Source organism: Oryctolagus cuniculus, chromosome 8 (assembly GCF_964237555.1).
Source record: "Oryctolagus cuniculus chromosome 8, mOryCun1.1, whole genome shotgun sequence".
Taxonomy (NCBI): domain Eukaryota; kingdom Metazoa; phylum Chordata; class Mammalia; order Lagomorpha; family Leporidae; genus Oryctolagus; species Oryctolagus cuniculus.
In genome coordinates this window covers 119291607-119309701 of record NC_091439.1, presented here as the reverse complement: position 1 = coordinate 119309701, position 18095 = coordinate 119291607, and the positions used below count along the sequence as shown (strand labels likewise).

Here is an 18095-nt window from a genome sequence, read left to right as displayed (position 1 = left end):
CTCCCATGCTACAGAACTCCCGTAAAGTGTTTACTACACTCAGGTTGCAGAACTCCTGTAAACTGCCTCTCACTACTTCCAATGTACAGAAATCCTGTAAGCTGCTTCTCTTTTACTCAGACTACTGAAACCCTGCATAGTGCGTAAGACTACAACCATGCTACTGAACTCCCGTAAAGTGCTTCCTACACTCAGGCAGCAGAATTCCGGTAAACTGCTTCGCTCTACATCCAACTTACAGAAATCTTGTGAGCTGCATCTGCTACACACAGGCTACGGAAATCCGGCATATTGAGTATGGCTAGAGCCATGTTACAGAACTCCCTTAAACTGTCTACTACACTCAGGATGCAGAACTCCAGTAAACTGCGTCTTTCTACTTCCAGCTAACAGAAATCCTGTAAGCTGCTTGTCTTTTACACAAACTACTGAAAACCCGCATAGTGCCAAAGACTACTCCCATGCTACAGAACTCCCGTAAAGTGTTTCCTACACTCAGGATTCAGAACTCCTGTAAACTGCCTCGCACTACTTCCAATGTACAGAAATCCTCTAAGCTGCTTCTCTTTTACTCAGACTACTCAAAATCCTCATATTGCGTAAGACTTCTCCCATGTTACCGAACTCCCGTAAAGTGTTTCCTACACTCAGGATGCAGAACTCCTGTAAACTGCCTCTCACTACTTCCAATGTACAGAAATCCTGCAAGCTACTTCTATTTTACTCAGACTACTGAAAACCCCCATAGTGCGTAAGACTTCTCCCATCATACCGAACTCCCGTAAAGTGTTTCCTACACTCAGGATGCAGAATTCCTTTACACTGCCTCTCACTACTTCCAGCTAACCGAAATCCTGTAAGCTGCTTCTCTTTTACTCAGAATACTGAAAACCCGTATAGTTGTGTAAGGCTACTCCCATGCTACAGAATTCCCGTAAAGTGTTTCCTACACTCAGTATGCAGAACTCCTGTAAACTGCCTCTCACGACCTCCAATGTACAGAAATCCTGTAAGCTGCTTCTCTTTTACTCAGACTACTGAAAACCCGCATAGTGCGTAAGACTACTCCCATGCTACAGAACTCCCGTAAAGTGTTTCCTACACTCAGGATGCAGAACTCCTGTAAACTGCCTCTCACTACTTCCAATGTACGGAAATCCTGTAAGCTTCTTCTCTTTTACTCAGACTACTGAAAACCCGCATAGTTGCGTAAGACTACTCCCATGCTACAGAACGCCCGTAAAGTTTTTCCTACCCTCAGGATGCAGAACTCCTGTAAACTGCCTCTCACTACTTCCAATGTACAGAAATCCTGCAAGCTGCTTCTCTTTTACTCAGACTACTGAAAACCCGCATAGTGCGTAAGACTTCTCCCATTCTACAGAATTCCCGTAAAGTGTTTCCTACACTCAGGATGCAGAACTCCTTTAAACTGCATCACACTACTTCCAATGTAAAGAAATCCTGAAAGCTGCTTCTCTTTTACTCAGACTACTGAAAACCTGCATAGTGCGTAAGACTTCTCCCATGCTACCGAACTCCTGTAAAGTGTTTCCTACACTCAGGATGCAGAACTCCTGTAAATTGCCTCTCACTAATTCCAATGTACAGAAATCCTGTAAGCTGCTTCTCTTTTACTCAGACTACTGAAAACCCGCATAGTGCGTAAGACTTCTCCCATGGTACCGAGCTCCCGTAAAGTGTTTCCTACCCTCAGGATGCAGAACTCCTGTAAACTGCCTCTCACTACTTCCAATGTACCGAGGTCTTTTTTTTTTTTTTCACTTTTTTTGCCATTGTAGTTTTTTTTTTTAAATTTTTTTTTAATTTTTTTTATTTTTTTTATCTTTTATTTAATGAATATAAATTTCCAAAGTACGACTCATGTGTTACAATGGCTTCCCCCCCAATACCGTCCCTCCGACCCACAACGCCCCCCTTCCCACTCCCTCTCCCCCTCCATTGACGTCAAGATTCATTTTCGATTATCTTAATATACAGAAGATCAGCCTAGCATACCTTAAGTAAGTATTTCAACAGTTTGCTCCCACACAGAAACATAAAGTGAAAAATAATAGATGATTTTTTTTAAATGATGATGAAATCAGATCAGACCTATTGTCATGTTTAATCCCAGTGAGAGTCAAGTTTGGAATTGATAATTAATTTTTTTTTTTTACAGAAGATCAGTTTAGTGTACATTAAGTAAAGATTTCAATCGTTTGCACCGCCATAGAAACACAAAGTGAAATATACTGTTTGAGTACTCGTTATAGCATTAAGCCTCAGTGTACAGCACGTTAAGGACAGAGATCCTACATGAGGAGTAAGTGCACAGTGACTCCTGCCGTTGACCTCACAAATTGACATCCTGTTTATGGCATCAGTAATCTCCCTATGCACCAGTTATGAGTTTCCAAGGCTATGGAAGCCCCCTGAGTTCTCCGACTCTTATCTTGTTTAGACACGGTCATAGTCAAAGTGGAGGTTCTCTCCTCCCTTCAGAGAAAGGCACCTCCCTCTTTGAAGACCTGTTCTTTCCACTGGGATCTCACTCACAGAGATCTTTTTGCCAGAGTGTCTTGGCTTTCCATGCCTGAAATACTCTCATGGGCTTTTCAGCCAGATCCGAGTGCCTTCAGGGCTGATTCTGAGGCCGGAGTGCTATTTAGGACATCCGCCATTCTATGAGTCTGCTGAGCATCTCACTTCCCATGCTGGACCACTCTCCCCTTTATCCATTCTATCGGTTGGTGTCAGCAGATACTAGACTTGCCCATGTGCTCCCCTTGACTCTCAGTCCTTTCATTATGATCAATTGTGAACTGAAATTGATCAATTGGAATAGCGAGATGGCATTGGCACATGCCACCTTGATGGGATTGAATTGGAATCCCCTGGTATGTTTCCAACTCTACCAATTGGGGCAAGTCAGCCCGAGCATGCCCCAAATTACACATCTCTTCCCTCTCTTATTCCCACTCTTACGTTCAACAGGGATCACATTTCAGTTAATTTTCAACACTCAAGAATAACTGTGTGATAATTACAGAATTAAACCAGTCATATCAAGTAGAACAGACAAAAAAAATACTATGAGGGATAATGTATTAAGTTGTCCATCAGCAGTCAGGGCTATGCTGATCAAGTCACCATTTCTCATAGAGTCCACTTCACTTCAGGAGGTTTCCCCTTTGGTGTTCAGTCAGTTGTCACCGATCAGGGAGGACATATGGTATTTGTCCCTTTGGGACTGGCTTACTTCACTCAGCATGATGTGTTCCAGATTCCTCCATTTTGTTGCAAATGACTGGATTTCGTTGTTTCTTACTGCGGTATAGTACTCTAAAGAATACATATCCCATAATTTCTTTATCCAGTCTACCGTTGATGGGCATTTAGGTTGGTTCCAGGTCTTGGCTATTGTGAATTGTGCTGCAATAAACATTAGGGTGCAGACCGCTTTTTTGTTTATCAATTTAAACTCCTTTGGGTAAATTCCAAGGAGTGGGATGGCTGGGTCGAATGGTAGGGTTATAATCAGGTTTCTGAGGAATCTCCAGACTGATTTCCATAGTGGCTTGACCAGTTTGCATTCCCACCAACAGTGGGTTAGTGTCCCTTTTTCCCCACATGCTCGCCAGCATCTGTTGTTGGTAGATTTCTGTATGTGAGCCATTCTAACCGGGGTGAGGTGAAACCTCATTGTGGTTTTGATTTGCATTTCCCTGATTGCTAGTGACCTTGAACATTTTTTCATGTGCCTGTTGGCCATTTGGATTTCCTCTTTTGAAAAATGTCTATTGAAGTCCTTGGCCCATCTCTTAAGTGGGTTGTTGGTTTTGTTTTTGTGGAGTTTCTTGATCTCTTTGTAGATTCTGGTTATTAACCCTTTATCTGTTGCATAGTTTGCAAATATTTTTTCCCATTCTGTCGGTTGTCTCTTCACTCTCCTGACTGTTTCTTTTGCAGTACAGAAACTTCTCAATTTGATGCAATCCCAATAGTTGATTTTGGCTTTGACTGTCTGTGCCTCCCGGGTCTTTTCCAGAAATTCTTTGCCTGTGCCAATATCTTGAAGGGTTTCTCCAATGTTCTCTAATAACTTAATGGTGTCAGGACGAAGATTTAGGTCTTTAATCCACGTTGAGTGGATTTTTGTGTAAGGTGTAAGGTAGGGGTCTTGCTTCATGATTCTGCACGTGGAAATCCAGTTTTCCCAGCACCATTTATTGAATAGACTGTCCTTGCTCCAGGAATTAGTTTTAGGTCCTTGATCAAATATAAGCTGGCTGTAGATGTTTGGGTTGATTTCTGGTGTTTCAATTCTGTTCCATTGGTCTATCCATCTGTTTCTGTACCAGTACCATGCTGTTTTGATTACAACTGCCCTGTAGTATGTCCTGAAGTCTGGTATTGTGATGCCTCCGGCTTTGTTTTTGTTGTACAAGATTGCTTTAGCTATTCGAGGTCTCTTGTGCCTCCATATGAATTTCAGCATCATTTTTTCTAGATCTGCGAAGAATGTCTTTGGTATCTTGATTGGGATTGCATTGAATCTATAAATTGCTTTTGGGAGAATGGACATTTTGATGATGTTGATTCTTCCAATCCATGAGCATGGAAGATTTTTCCATTTTTTGGTATCCTCTTCTATTTCTTTCTTTAAGGTTTTGTAATTTTCATCGTAGAGATCTTTAACGTCCTTGGTTAAGTTTATTCCAAGGTATTTGATTGTTTTTGTAGCTATTGTGAATGGGATTGATCTTAGAAGTTCTTCCTCAGCCATGGCATTGTCTGTGTATACAAAGGCTGTTGATTTTTGTGCATTGATTTTATATCCTGCCACTTTGCCAAACTCCTCTATGAGTTCCAATAGTCTCTTAGTAGAGTTCTTTGGATCCTCTAAGTACAGAATCATATCGTCTGCAAAGAGGGATAGTTTGACTTCTTCCTTCTTGATTTGTATTCCTTTGATTTCTTTTTCTTGTCTGATGGCTCTGGCTAAAACTTCCAGAACTATGTTAAATAGCAGTGGTGAGAGTGGGCATCCCTGCCTGGTGCCAGATTTCAGTGGAAATGCTTCCAACTTTTCCCCATTCAATAGGATGCTGGCTGTGGGTTTTTTATAAATTGCTTTGATTATATTGAGGAATGTTCCTTCTATACCCAATTTGCTTAGAGTTTTCATCATGAAAGGGTGTTGAATTTTATCAAATGCTTTCTCTGCATCAATTGAGATAATCATATGGTTTTTCTTCTGCAGTCTGTTAATGTGGTGAATCACATTGATTGATTTGCGAATGTTGAACCATCCCTGCATACCAGGGATGAATCCCACTTGGTCTGGGTGGATGATTTTCCTGATGTGTTGTTGTATTCTATTGGCCAGAGTTTTATTGAGGATTTTTGCGTCTATGTTCATCAGGGATATTGGTCTGTAATTTTCTTTCAGTGTTGCATCTTTCTCTGGCTTAGGGATTAAGGTGATGCTGGCTTCATAGAAAGAATTTGGGAGGATTCCCTCTTTTTCGATTGTTCTGAATAGTTTGAGAAGAAATGGGATTAGTTCTTCTTTAAATGTCTGGTAGAATTCAGCAGTGAATCCATCTGGTCCTGGGCTTTTCTTTGTTGGGAGGGCCTTTATTACTGTTTCAATTTCTGTTTCAGTTATGGGTCTATTTAGGTTTTCGATTCAATTTAGGTAGGTTGCATGTGTCCAGGAATCTATCCATTTCTGATAGGTTTTCCTGTTTGCTGGCGTACAGGTCCTTGTAGTAATTTCTGATGATTCTTTTTATTTCTGTGGTGTCTGTTGTTACGTTTCCTTTTTCATCTCTGATTTTATTGATTTGGGTCTTTTCTCTTCTTTTTTTAGTTAGTTGGGCCAATGGGGTGTCAATTTTGTTTATTTTTTCAAAAAACCAGCTTCTCGCTTGGCTGATTTTTTGTAATGTTTTTTTTGGATTCAATCCTGTTAATTTCTTCTCTGGTTTTAATTATTTCTCTTCTCCTACTAGATTTGGGTTTGGTTTGCTGCAGTTTTTCTAGGTCCTTGAGGTGCGCTGAAAGCTCATTTATTTGGTACCTTTCCAATTTCTTGGTATAGGCACCTATTGCTATAAATTTGCCTCTCAATACTGCTTTTGCTGTATCCCATAAGTTTTGATATGTTGTGTTGTTGTCTTCATTTACTTCCAGAAAGTTTTTGATTTCTCTTTTGATTTCTTGAATGACCCAGTGTTCATTCAGGAGCATGTTGTTCAGTCTCCATGTGTTTGCATACTTTCTGGGGTTTCCTGAGTTGCTAATTTCCAGCTTCATCCCGCTGTGGTCTGAGAAGCTGCATGGTATGATTCTAATTCTTTTAAATTTGCTGAGACTTGATTTATGGCCTAGTATGTGGTCAATCCTAGAGAAGGTTCCATGCGCTGCTGAGAAGAATGTGAAGTCTGCAGATGTAGGGTTGAAAGTTCTGTAGATATCTGTTAGATCCATTTGGGCAATAGTGTCAATTAAATCTGCTGTTTCCTTGTTGATCTTCTGTCCGGATGATCTGTCTATTTCTGAGAGTGGAGTATTGAAGTCCCCCAGTACTATTGTATTGGAATCTAAATCTCCCTTTAAGTCCCTTAACATATCTTTTAAATAGACCGGTGCCCTGTAATTAGGTGCATATACATTTATAATAGTTACATCTTCCTGTTGAATTGAACCCTTAATCATTATATAGTGTCCCTCTTTGTCTCTCTTAACAGTTTTTGTATTAAAGTTTATTTTGTCTGATATTAATATGGCTACACCTGCTTTTTTTTGGTTTCTGTTGGCATGGAATATCTTTTTCCAACCTTTCACTTTCAGTCTGCATGCCTCTTTGTTAGAGAGATGTGTTTCTTGTAGGCAACAAATAGTTGGGTTGTGTTCTGTGAGCCAGTCAGCTAAACGGTGTCTTTTAACTGAAGAATTCAGACCATTAATGTTCAATGTGACTATTGATACGTAGTGACTTTGCCCTGCCATTTTCCCGGAAATATTTTCTAGTATATGCTTTGAGCTTCCCATGCTCTTTTACTGGTAGGTGTTCTTCCTTTCCCTTCTTTCATATTGATGGCCGTGTTTCTGTGTTTCTGAGTGTAGCACATCTTTAAGTATCTTTTGCAGGGCCAGACGAGTGGCCACAAAGTCTTTCAATTTCTGTTTGCTATGAAAGGTCTTTATTTCACCTTCATTCACAAATGAGAGCTTGGCAGGATATAATATTCTGGGCTGGCAATTTTTCTCTCTTAGCACCTGTGCTATGTCTCGCCATTCCCTCCCAGCTTGTAGGGTTTCTGATGAGAAGTCAGCTGTGAGTCTGATTGGAGATCCTCTGAGAGTAATCTGACGTTTCTCTCTTGCACATTTAGGATCTTTTCTTTATGTTTCACTGTGGTAAGTTTAATTACCACGTGTCGTGGTGAGGATCTCTTTTGGTCATGTTTATTGGGGGTTCTATGAGCTTCCTGTACTAGGATATCTCTGTCCTTCTCCAAACCTGGAAAGTTCTCTGCTAGTATCTCACTAAAAAGGCCTTCTAATCCTTTCTCTCTCTCCATGCCTTCAGGAACTCCTAGAACTCGAATGTTGGTTTTTTTAATAGTATCCTGTAGATTCCCAACAATATTTTTTAGGTTTCTAATTTCCTCTTCTTTTCTTTGGTTTGACTATATGTTTTCCTGTGCTCTATCTTCTAAGTCCGATATTCTCTCTTCTGCTTCACCCATTCTGTTTTTAAGGCTTTCTAATGTGTTTGTCATTTGATCTATTGAGCTCTTCATAAAGAAAGAAAGAAAGAAACTGATAACAATTACTGCTTTTAGAGAGTAGTTAAAATAAAGTTTTGAAAATAAGTCTTTCCCTACCTGTCTTTTTTTTTTTTTTTTTTTGACAGGCAGAGTGGACAGTGAGAGAGAGAGACAGAGAGAAAGGTCTTCCTTTGCCGTTGGTTCACCCTCCAATGGCCGCCGCGGCCGGCGCGCTGCGGCCGGCGCACCGTGCTGATCCGATGGCAGGAGCCAGGAGCCAGGTGCTTTTCCTGGTCTCCCATGGGGTGCAGGGCCCAAGCACCTGGGCCATCCTCCACTGCACTCCCTGGCCACAGCAGAGGGCTGGCCTGGAAGAGGGGCAACCGGGACAGAATCCGGCGCCCCGACCGGGACTAGAACCCGGTGTGCCGGCGCCGCAAGGCGGAGGATTAGCCTAGTGAGCCGCGGCGCCGGCCCCTACCTGTCTTTTATAAGACTTGAATTTTGAAACTTTTCAATCTATGTCATACATGTAAAAGAGGTCCCTGGAACTCTCATACACTGTTGGGAGGGAATGTACATTAGTACAGTCATTCTAGAAAACAGTATGGAAATTAAAAAACACACCTAAAATTTAGGTGTTAAAATTAAAAAAAAAAACCTAAAATTTAAACAACCGTATAATCTAGCAATTCCACTGCTGGGTATATGTCGAAAAGAAAGGAAATCAGTATGTCAAAAAAACATCTGTACTCCCACGTTTATTGTGGCACAATTAGGAAAAACCTAGATATGGAATAAACTTATGTGTTTGTTGATGGATGAGTGGATTATTAAAAATTGGTAACAGAGAGAATGTTTGGCCTAAGTGATTAAGAAGCCTGCATCCCACATCATGCTGGGGTTCAATTCTGGCTCTGGTTCCTGACTCCAGTTTCTCACCAAAGAAAACTCTGGGAGACAGAGGTGATGGCTCAAATAATTTGGTTTCAGTCTCCCATGGGGGAGAATTGGATTGAGCTCCCAGCTGCCAGCTTCTATCTTGACCCAGTCCCAGCCATTGTAGGCGTTTGGGGAGTAAGCCAGCAGATGGGAACTCTCTCTTCTGTCTGTTCATCTCTCTTGCTTTTTCTCTGAATCTCAAATAAATGAATAAAGCTGTTTTTGAAAATGTAAAATGTGATACAAACATACACATAATGGAATACCATTCAGCCATAAACACAATGAAATCCTGTCATTCTCAGCAACATAGATGACATAGTGTGTCCGACACTGAAAGATAAATACTGCATGTTCTTGCTTGTGTGTGGTATCTAAAAATTTTGCTTTCATGCAAGTAAATAGTAGAAAAGTGGTTATAAGGGAAGGGTGACAGGAGGAAGGTGGCACAGAGGGAGGGTGGTTAACAGGTACTAGGGTGCAGTAGGATATAAGGAATAACTTCTAATGTTCAATAGTACAATAAGATAACTATGGTTGAAAATAACTGTGTATTTTAAAATAACTAGTAGCAGGGATTTTGAATATTCCCAATAAATAGAAATGATAAATGCTTGAAATGATAGATAGATCACTTATTCTGATCATAACACATTGCATACATATATTAAAGTGTCCATAGCATGCATAGTTATTATGTGTCAAATAAAAGTGCCTCTTGATTTATGATATTAATGAACTCCTCTGAGGCTGTTGAAGCTTCAACTCACAAATTCATTTGCTCTGTTTTCCTCCTTCCCTCGTCCTCCTCCGTTCCTCCCCTGTCCTTCTTCCCTTCCCCCTTCCTCATTCTTTCCCCCAGCAGTAACAAAATAAATTTATTTTTAATCTGATGTTTGTGGGCATTTTGCAGCAGAAAGATATTTGGGTTGTATGATATTCATAATATTCCTAGATTTTGAAATCCTCCTGGTTTCTTTGTAAAATTTGTTAATATAATAAGGTGAACAACTTTTGTCTATTTCATGTATACAAATTTAGGAACACAGTGCTACTTCCCACCCTTCCACCCATAGTCCCGCCCTCCTTTCTCCTTCCTTTCTTATTCTTTATTTTAATGTTTACAATTACATACATTAAGTTTATTTTATAATCATAAGCTCCACTAAATAAAGAATTCAACAAATAGTAAGAAAAAAAACCAAAAAACACTGTTCCTCAACAGTAGAGACAAGGACTGTAAACAATAATCAAATCTCAAAATGTCAATTTCACTCACATACATTACATTTTTTTGAACTCTGTCAGTTGCCACAGATCAGGGAGAACATGATATTTGTCTTTTTGGGTCTGGCTTATTTCACTAAATACAATGGTTTCCAGTTGCATCCATTTTGTTACAAAAGACAGAATTTCATTCTTTTTTTATGGCTGAATAGTATTCCACAGTGTATATATACCATATTTTCTTTTCATTGGCACCTGTACTGTCAATTTTTTTATTTGACAGGTAGTTATAGACAGTGAGAGAGAGACAGAGAGAAAGGTCTTCCTTGTGTTGGTTTATTCCCCAAATGGCCGCCACAGCCGGTGCTGCACCGATCTGAAGCCAGGAGCCAGGTGCTTCTCCTGGTCTCCCCATGCAGGTGCAGTGGCCCAAGCACTTGGGCCATCCTCCACTGCCCTCCCGGGCCACAGCAGAGAGCTGGACTGGAAGAAGAGCAACCGGGACTAGAACCAGGTGCCCATATGGGATGCCGGTGCCACAGGCAGAGGATTAACCAAGTGAACCATGGCACCGGCCCCTGTACTATCATTTTTTAAATGCCAATAGGATGGTCCAAAATCATATTGCATTGTTTTAATTTGCACTTTCAAATTACAAATTTTTCTAATTTATATTAGCCATTTTGTTTTTTAAAAATAAATTAACATAATAAACAAGCATCATATATGGTTGATACCACATAAACATATCCAAATGTATGATAAATGTGGTGGTAGGTAATAAATGTGACTGTATCTTTCCAGAGTTAAAAATTTAAAGCAACTATTTCTCAAAATCCTACACTTTCCTAGTGGATAGAAAAGTAATTTACTAATTCTAAGTCCATCTATAGTTTGGATGTGTCATTGGACTTAGAATCTTTTTCGTTGAACCCTCTGGTATCATGCCAGAATTACACTGTTGAGATATTTTTGCTTACAGTTTGAATTCTACTCTATTCTTTTGTTACATAAATTTTGGAATTGGAATTTTAAAAGGAATTGCTTTATTATTATCAATGTAAAATTACTCTAGTGGTAAGTTTGAAATTTTGAAATTTTTATTTTCAAGGTTTTGCTTTTTTATATTCTGGAAGTATGAAATTTAATAATTTCTTGTCATCAAAGAACAAAGTTCTTTCTTTTTTTTTTTTTCACACAAGCACATTATGTAATGCCCAGAGATGATTCCAATTAAACCAACACTTTCAGAATAGTTGCATACAAAATATTTGTGATAAAGATAATTGAATCTAGTCCTGAAATTTAAAAAAAAAAAAAAGAAAACAGCTGCAATGGTCCAGATTTGGGCCTTGAACTGAGCTTGTTCAATCTTGCAGCTAATGCCTGTTGAAAGTAATTATGAGATTTTTATTCTGCTTTCTCATAGACCTGATGGCAGGTGACATTGCACATGACTTAGTCTACCTTTAATTTCCCATCTTGCAAGACTTTCCTTCCCATCCTACCACAGATAAACCATCCCACCACACTAAGCCAATGTGAGGTCTGTGAAGGTGCAGATAGTCCGAGTTTTTCTGCCATCAACTGCAGTTTCTTTAAATTTCTCTCCCAGGGTTAAAGGTTTTTATGATGAGGATTTTGCCGTCCTAAGTGATGGTGCAATCTTGTTTCACCATTTCACCCATTTTTCACAGAGCTGGTCCCTCCCACTCCTATTCCTTCATGTTTTCCTCAAAGCCTTGGCTGTGCACCAGATGCCGCCTTTCTACCAACTGCTGAATGCTGGTCGTGTCGAGCACTGGCAGGCGCGCACAGCAAGCGGAGCAATGGCCGTGGGTGCACACCTGGTGTGAGAACAAGGTATTTCACTGCATTTATTTAGAGCTTCTTCTAGATTCCTCAGTAAAATGTTGTGCTTTTCTTTACTGTCACCACTGCATGTATCTTACTGAGTTTACTACAAAGTATTCGGAATTCATAGGCCCTTCTCCAATGGTTAGGTCCCTTTGCTGTGTTTCTTGTGTCCTATTGTGTTCGTTAGTACCTCTGCAGCTCTGCGCAGTACCCATGCTGTCAGAATAGCTCATGTGAGCTTTGAATACCACAGGTCTGGCAAACGTCATTTCTCCCTCTTGTGCTTGACAGTGACCACCTCTTATACTCCTTTTAAGACCTGTGGAGAGTTTACAGTGACCTACTGCTGGACCAAGAGCTATGCTTTCCATAAGCAATGGTTGACTGTCACCGTTTATACTGCCACCCCACAGTGAGCACAGCACTTGTACTTCTGATCCCTGCCTGGATATCAGATTTCAAGCGTTTCCTTCCTCACAGGACTTCTACCCACCCAGGGCCCCTATAACAACCCTAAAAATGTCAGTTCCTTCTTTCCATTTGAATCCAGAGATTTGCGCCTATGCTTATTAAATGTCTATGTGATACCATAGGACACATAAAAGGAAATAATTTTGAATCAGAAAATTTCCAAAAGAAAGAAAAGCCATAGTTATTTTCTATTGAAATTCTTTGTCATAAGTAGGTTTTTGAAGGTAAAATAAGATCTTTCATCTAAAATTTTCCCATCACCTTCCTGATTTATCGAGACAAAATACATGTAAAATCTACCATTTTTTAAAGGAAATTTCCTCCCATTTCTTTTTTTCCTTAGTTTTTATCCCCCCCCCCAATCCATTATCCATCAGTGGACATTTGGTTAACTTCCAGCTTTAACTATTGTAAATAATGTTCCAATGAACCTGGGTGCATGAGGTTCTTTTCAAGAATCTGCTTTAAGAGCTGGTGCTGTGACATAGTGGGTAAAGCCACCGCCTGCAGTGCCAGAATCCAGTATTGGCAGTGATTCGAGTCCCGGCTGCTCCAATTACCATCCAGCTCTCTGCTATGGCCTGGGAAAGCAGCAGAAGGCCCAAGCCCTTGGGCCCCTGCACCCACGTGGGAGACCCAGAAGAGGCTCCTGGGCCCTGGTTTGGATCTGCACAGCTCTGGCCATTGCAGCCATCTGGGGAATGAATCAGCAGGTGGAAGACCTCTCTCTCTCTCTCTCTCTCTCCCTCTCTCTCTCTCTCTCCTTCTGTGTCTCTGTAACTCTGCCTTTCAAATAAAATAAACTTTTAAAAAATACACAAGTTTCTGCTTTAATTATTTTCTGAATGTTTACTAATTTAAATCTTTTGATCCTTCCTACAACTTTGTGAATCAGGTACTAATAATAGCCCAGTTTTATAGGTGATGAAATAAACTACCAACTGATTGTGATTCCAGAAGTCCTTCATTTAATACCACCTATGCCATTTTCCAGAAGAGAAATTCTCATGTTTTGCATTAGGAAATGGGACATATAGGAGAAAAATAAAAATCATGCTTGCATTTGGCTAACTATAAGCTAAGAGAGATGCATTAATTTTTGTCATTCATCCTATTCAAAGAATGTACAGTGAAAATGATACTCAGGTCATTTTTCTTCCCAGGAATGAACTGTAGAGTTGAGAGTTGTACAGACAATTCAGGAAAACATCCTGCTTTTGAGTTGCCTTTCAAAAATAAATTTTACTCAGATAATTGCTTTGATATGAATGGTTTATTAAAGTTATTTCATGTTTTCAACATTACACTCTCAATTCCATTTTTCTGTAAGCATAGCCAAAATAAAAAAGATAAGAAATAAATTAAATAGGAAAGAGAAAGGATTGATCTGTAAAAACCTCATGAAACAGAGCCACATTTTTAAACTGCTCCTATCTTATAGTATTACTATCCTCATGTAAGGACTTGAAATATGACTCTAGGAAGTATTTTAGGCATGGAAAGCCAAGACACTCTGGCAAAAAAAAAAAAAAAAAAAAAAAAAAAAAAAACCTAAATGAAAGATCTCTGCGAGTGAGATCCCAGTGGAAAGAACAGGTCATCAAAGAAGGAGGTACCTTTCTCTGAAGGGAGGAGAGAACTTCCACTTTGACTATGACCCTGTCTGAATAAGATTGAAGTCGGCAAACTCAAAATGCTTCCATAGCCTTGGCAACTCATGACAAGAGCCTCGGGTGATTACTGATGCCATAAACAAGAGTGTCAATTGTTAAGTCAACAACAGGAATCACTGTGTACTTACTCCTCATGTAGGATCTCTGTCCTTAATGTGTTGTCCAATGTGAAGTAATGCTATAACTAGCACTCAAACAGTATTTTACACTTTGTGTTTCTGTGTGGGTACAAACTGATGAAATCTTTACTTAATATATACTAAATCAATCTTCTGTATATAAAGATGATTGAAGATGAATCTCAATGTGAATGAAAGGGGAGAGGGAGCGGGAGATGGGAGGGGTGCGTGTGGGAGGGAAGTTATGGGGGGGAAGCCACTGTAATCCAAAAGCTATACTTTGGCAATTTGTATTTATTAAATGAAAGTTTAAAAAAAGAAATATTACTCTAGGAATGAAAAATGAATTTGAACCATATACTGTCCATAGTTAAACAGCAGTTCAGGCCAGTGCCGTGGCTCACTAGCCTAATCCTCTGCCTTGCGGCGCCAGCACCCCGGGGTTCTAGTCCCGGTCAGGGCACCGGATTCTGTCCCGGTTGCCCCTCTTTCAGGCCAGCTCTCTGCTGTGGCCAGGGAGTGCAGTGGAGGATGGCCCAAGTCCTTGGGCCCTGCACCCCATGGGAGACCAGGAGAAGCACCTGGCTCCTGCCTTTAGATCAGCGCGGTGCGCCGGCCGCAGCGCGCCTGCACGGCGGCCATTGGAAGGTGAACCAACGGCAAAGGAAGACCTTTCTCTCTGTCTCTCTCTCTCTCACTGTCCACTCTGCCTGTCAAAAAAAATAAAAAAAAGAAAAAAGAAAAAAAAAACAGCAGATGCATAGAATAAGTCTTAATTCCAGTAACTCAGTCTAGTCCGGTTTGCTCCCCACAGTGGGAGAGCAGATGCATAGAATAAGTCTTAATTCCAGTAACTCAGTCTAGTCCGGATTGCTCCCCACAGATCCCCCTTTCTTTTTATTTTTTGGCGTTGATACGCGCCTGTCTTCGGTGTCCCGCGGCACACACTCTGCTCTACTTGCTAGAGTTGCCACAGGCTCTTACAAGTCCTATCAATCAGGCAAACCGAATCCGGGTCCTCTCTTCGCCATGTTGTGAGGAGGTTTTTAGGCGCTGATACGTGCCTGTGTTCGGTGACCTGTGGCTCATACTCTGGTCGAGCCACCTGCTGGCGCTTACCGCCTCAATCAGGCAGACCGAATCCAAGCTTTCTCATTGCCGTATTGTGGGGGAGACTTATTAGTGTTGGTTCGTGCCTATCTTCGGTGACCTGCAGCTCATACTCTGGTCGAGCTGCTTGCTGGTGCTTACCGCCTTAATTAGGCAGACCGAATCCAAGCTTTCTAATTGCAGTATTGTGGGGAGGCCTTACTGATGTTAATTCGTGCCTGTCTTCGGTGACCTGCGGCGCATAAGCTGCTAGCCGCCCAGGTGCTCATCGCCTCACTTAATCAGGCAGACCGAATCCAAGCTCTCACATTGCAGTGTTGTAGGGAGGCCTTTCTATTTCTCTATTTCTCTATCTCCAGGCATTCCTATTTCTCCCATTCCACTTCTATCTTCCAGCATTCCTATTTCTCTCACTTTACTTCTAAAACTTCTGTTTCTCTTATCCCCGCGGTTTTCCGGCGCCCGCCCCGAGACTGCTTCTCGGCGGCTTCCCGGCTCTGAGCCGCTTCAGCCCGCGCTTCTCCGATCTGCGCGGCTTCCCGGCTTTGCGCGGCTTCCCGGCGCCTCGCCCCGCGGCAGCTTCACGGCTCTGCGCGGCTTCCCGGCGCCTCGCCCCGCCGGCGGGTTCCCGGCTCTGCGCGCACGCTCCGCGGTCTCCACGCACTTCGCGCCCGCACCACAGCCTCGCGCCAGCCCCGGCGTTCCCCATCTATTCATGCCCCGTGCTCTCTCTGCACGCGGCGGCTTCCGCGAATGTTTCCGCCACCACCGGCATTCAGTCCAAGTTCCCTGGACTAACCTGGCGAATTTCAACCTGGCGGCCCACGTCTCTGCCTCTGGTTCCAGATCTTCGCCTCTTGCTCCCCGGGGTGACTTGAAGAATTCCAAGGTGGCTTATATCTCCGCCTCGGCCTGCACTCGCGGCTTCATCCTCCCTAACGTTTTTCTCTACCCGGTATGTTTCCTTAAGTTTTCTTCCAACAATACTCCTCCCTCATTTCTCCTGGCCTCTCCCCACAGTCCGCGTCCGAGTCTGTTCTAGCTTTCACTTTCGCTTTCGACCTTAGAGATTTCTCCCAGCTTCCCCCCGTAGTCCGTATCCGAGTCTATGCCTAGGCTTTCAATAGCTTCTTCAGGCACCTTTTTCGTCCGGCTTTTCCCTAGGCTGTTTGCTAGTCTCTTTCCGGTAATTTCCACTTCTTCCCGTTTCTTCCCTCCTAAGTTTCATATCCATCCTAAGTTTCCTATCCGAGTCATTTCTTCCCTCCTAAGTTTCCTATCCGACCTAGGTTTCCTAACCAAGCTAGGTTTCCTATCCGAGTCACGGCACCATTATGTCGCTCCCCCTCTTCGTGGAGGAGCAACACAGGACCCTGCGCTGTTCTTCTGTCTGCTCGGCCCTCCCCGGGTTTGCTGCTGGTTCTTCCCGGGTTGGCTACTATCCCTTCCACCTCCGTGGAAGGGCAGTTCCCCCTGGCCACATTCCCCACTTCCGCAGGGGAGCGGCACACCGCCGGCCGGCTCTTCTCGGGGGCTGCACAGGTGTTCCCTTAGATGTTCCCCTTAGATGTTCCTGGTGCATGCCGTCTCTCTCCTCCTTTATAGTCCTCCTCCGCCAATCCCAACTCGGCTGCCCACTCGCCGAGTACGCTGCTCTCCTCCAATCAGGAGCAAGTCCTACAGTTTATTGGTTGAACTGGAGGCAGCTGTGCGGAAGCTGTTTACTTCTCTCCCAGCGCCATATTGTGGGAGAGCAGATGCATAGAATAAGTCTTAATTCCAGTAACTCAGTCTAGTCCGGTTTGCTCCCCACAGTGGGAGAGCAGATGCATAGAATAAGTCTTAATTCCAGTAACTCAGTCTAGTCCGGATTGCTCCCCACAGTAATAATAATAGAATTAAAAAGGAGAGAATGTTCCAACATGGGAAGCAGTCCACACAGCAGACTCATAGAATGACAATTGCTTTAAATAGCACCCTGCCCTCAGAATCAGCCCTTAAGGCATTCTGCTCTGGCTGAAAAGCCCATGAGAGAATTTCAGGCATAAAAGGTCAAGACATTGGCAAAAAAAAAAAAAAAAAAAAAAATCCCACATGAAGTATCTCTGTGAGAGAGACCCCAGGGGAAAGAAATTGCCATCAAAGAAAGATGTACTTTTCTCTGAAAGGAGGAGACAACTTCCACTTTGCTTATAGCCTTGCCTAATACTGACAGAGATTGTAGATTCAAAAGGCTTCCATAGCCTTGACAGCTCATGTCAAGAGCCTCAGGTGGTCACTTATGTCATATGTAAGAATGTTAATTGTTAAATTAACAACAGTAGTCACTGTGCACTAACTTCCCATGCAGGACCTCTGTCCTCAATGAGTTGTATTATGAGAGTTAGCTGTAAAACTTGTTCTCAAACACTGTGTGTGCGTGTGTGTATTTTGTGCAAATTGCTGAAATCTTTACTTAGTATAGAGTTGGTCTTCTGTGTATAAAGTTAATTGAAAATGAAACTTAATGTAGAATGAGCCTGGAAATGGGAGAGGGAGGAGAAGTTGGGGTGGGAGGGCATGTATGGTGGGAAGAATCACTATATTCCTAAAGTTGTACTTATGAAATTTTTACTCATTAAATAAAAGATTTCTTTAGGAAAAAATGTTATCTATTATGAATAGTAGTAATAACAATGAGAATTAGGAAGAATTAAGTATGATTTTGTCCAGATCTGTCTGCATTTTTTATGTATTGGTCAATTCAACCTTAAAATCCCTGCTCACTAATGATTTTGCATATACTGAATCACAAAATAATCAATCTAAATTTTAGGGGAAAATAAAAATTGGAGCTTAACTACCATGGCAATTTTAACAAATGTTTCTGCATTTATGATCCCATTTGTGCTTGATGTCATGTAGAACATTTG

The 18095-nt window shown here is 41.8% G+C and overlaps 1 pseudogene; it reads right to left on the bottom strand.

The window, feature by feature from the left end:
* Positions 1 to 11363: 11363 nt before the first annotated feature.
* LOC127483124 (fatty acid-binding protein 5 pseudogene) lies at positions 11364 to 12079 on the bottom strand (annotated as a pseudogene).
* Positions 12080 to 18095: the final 6016 nt, after the last annotated feature.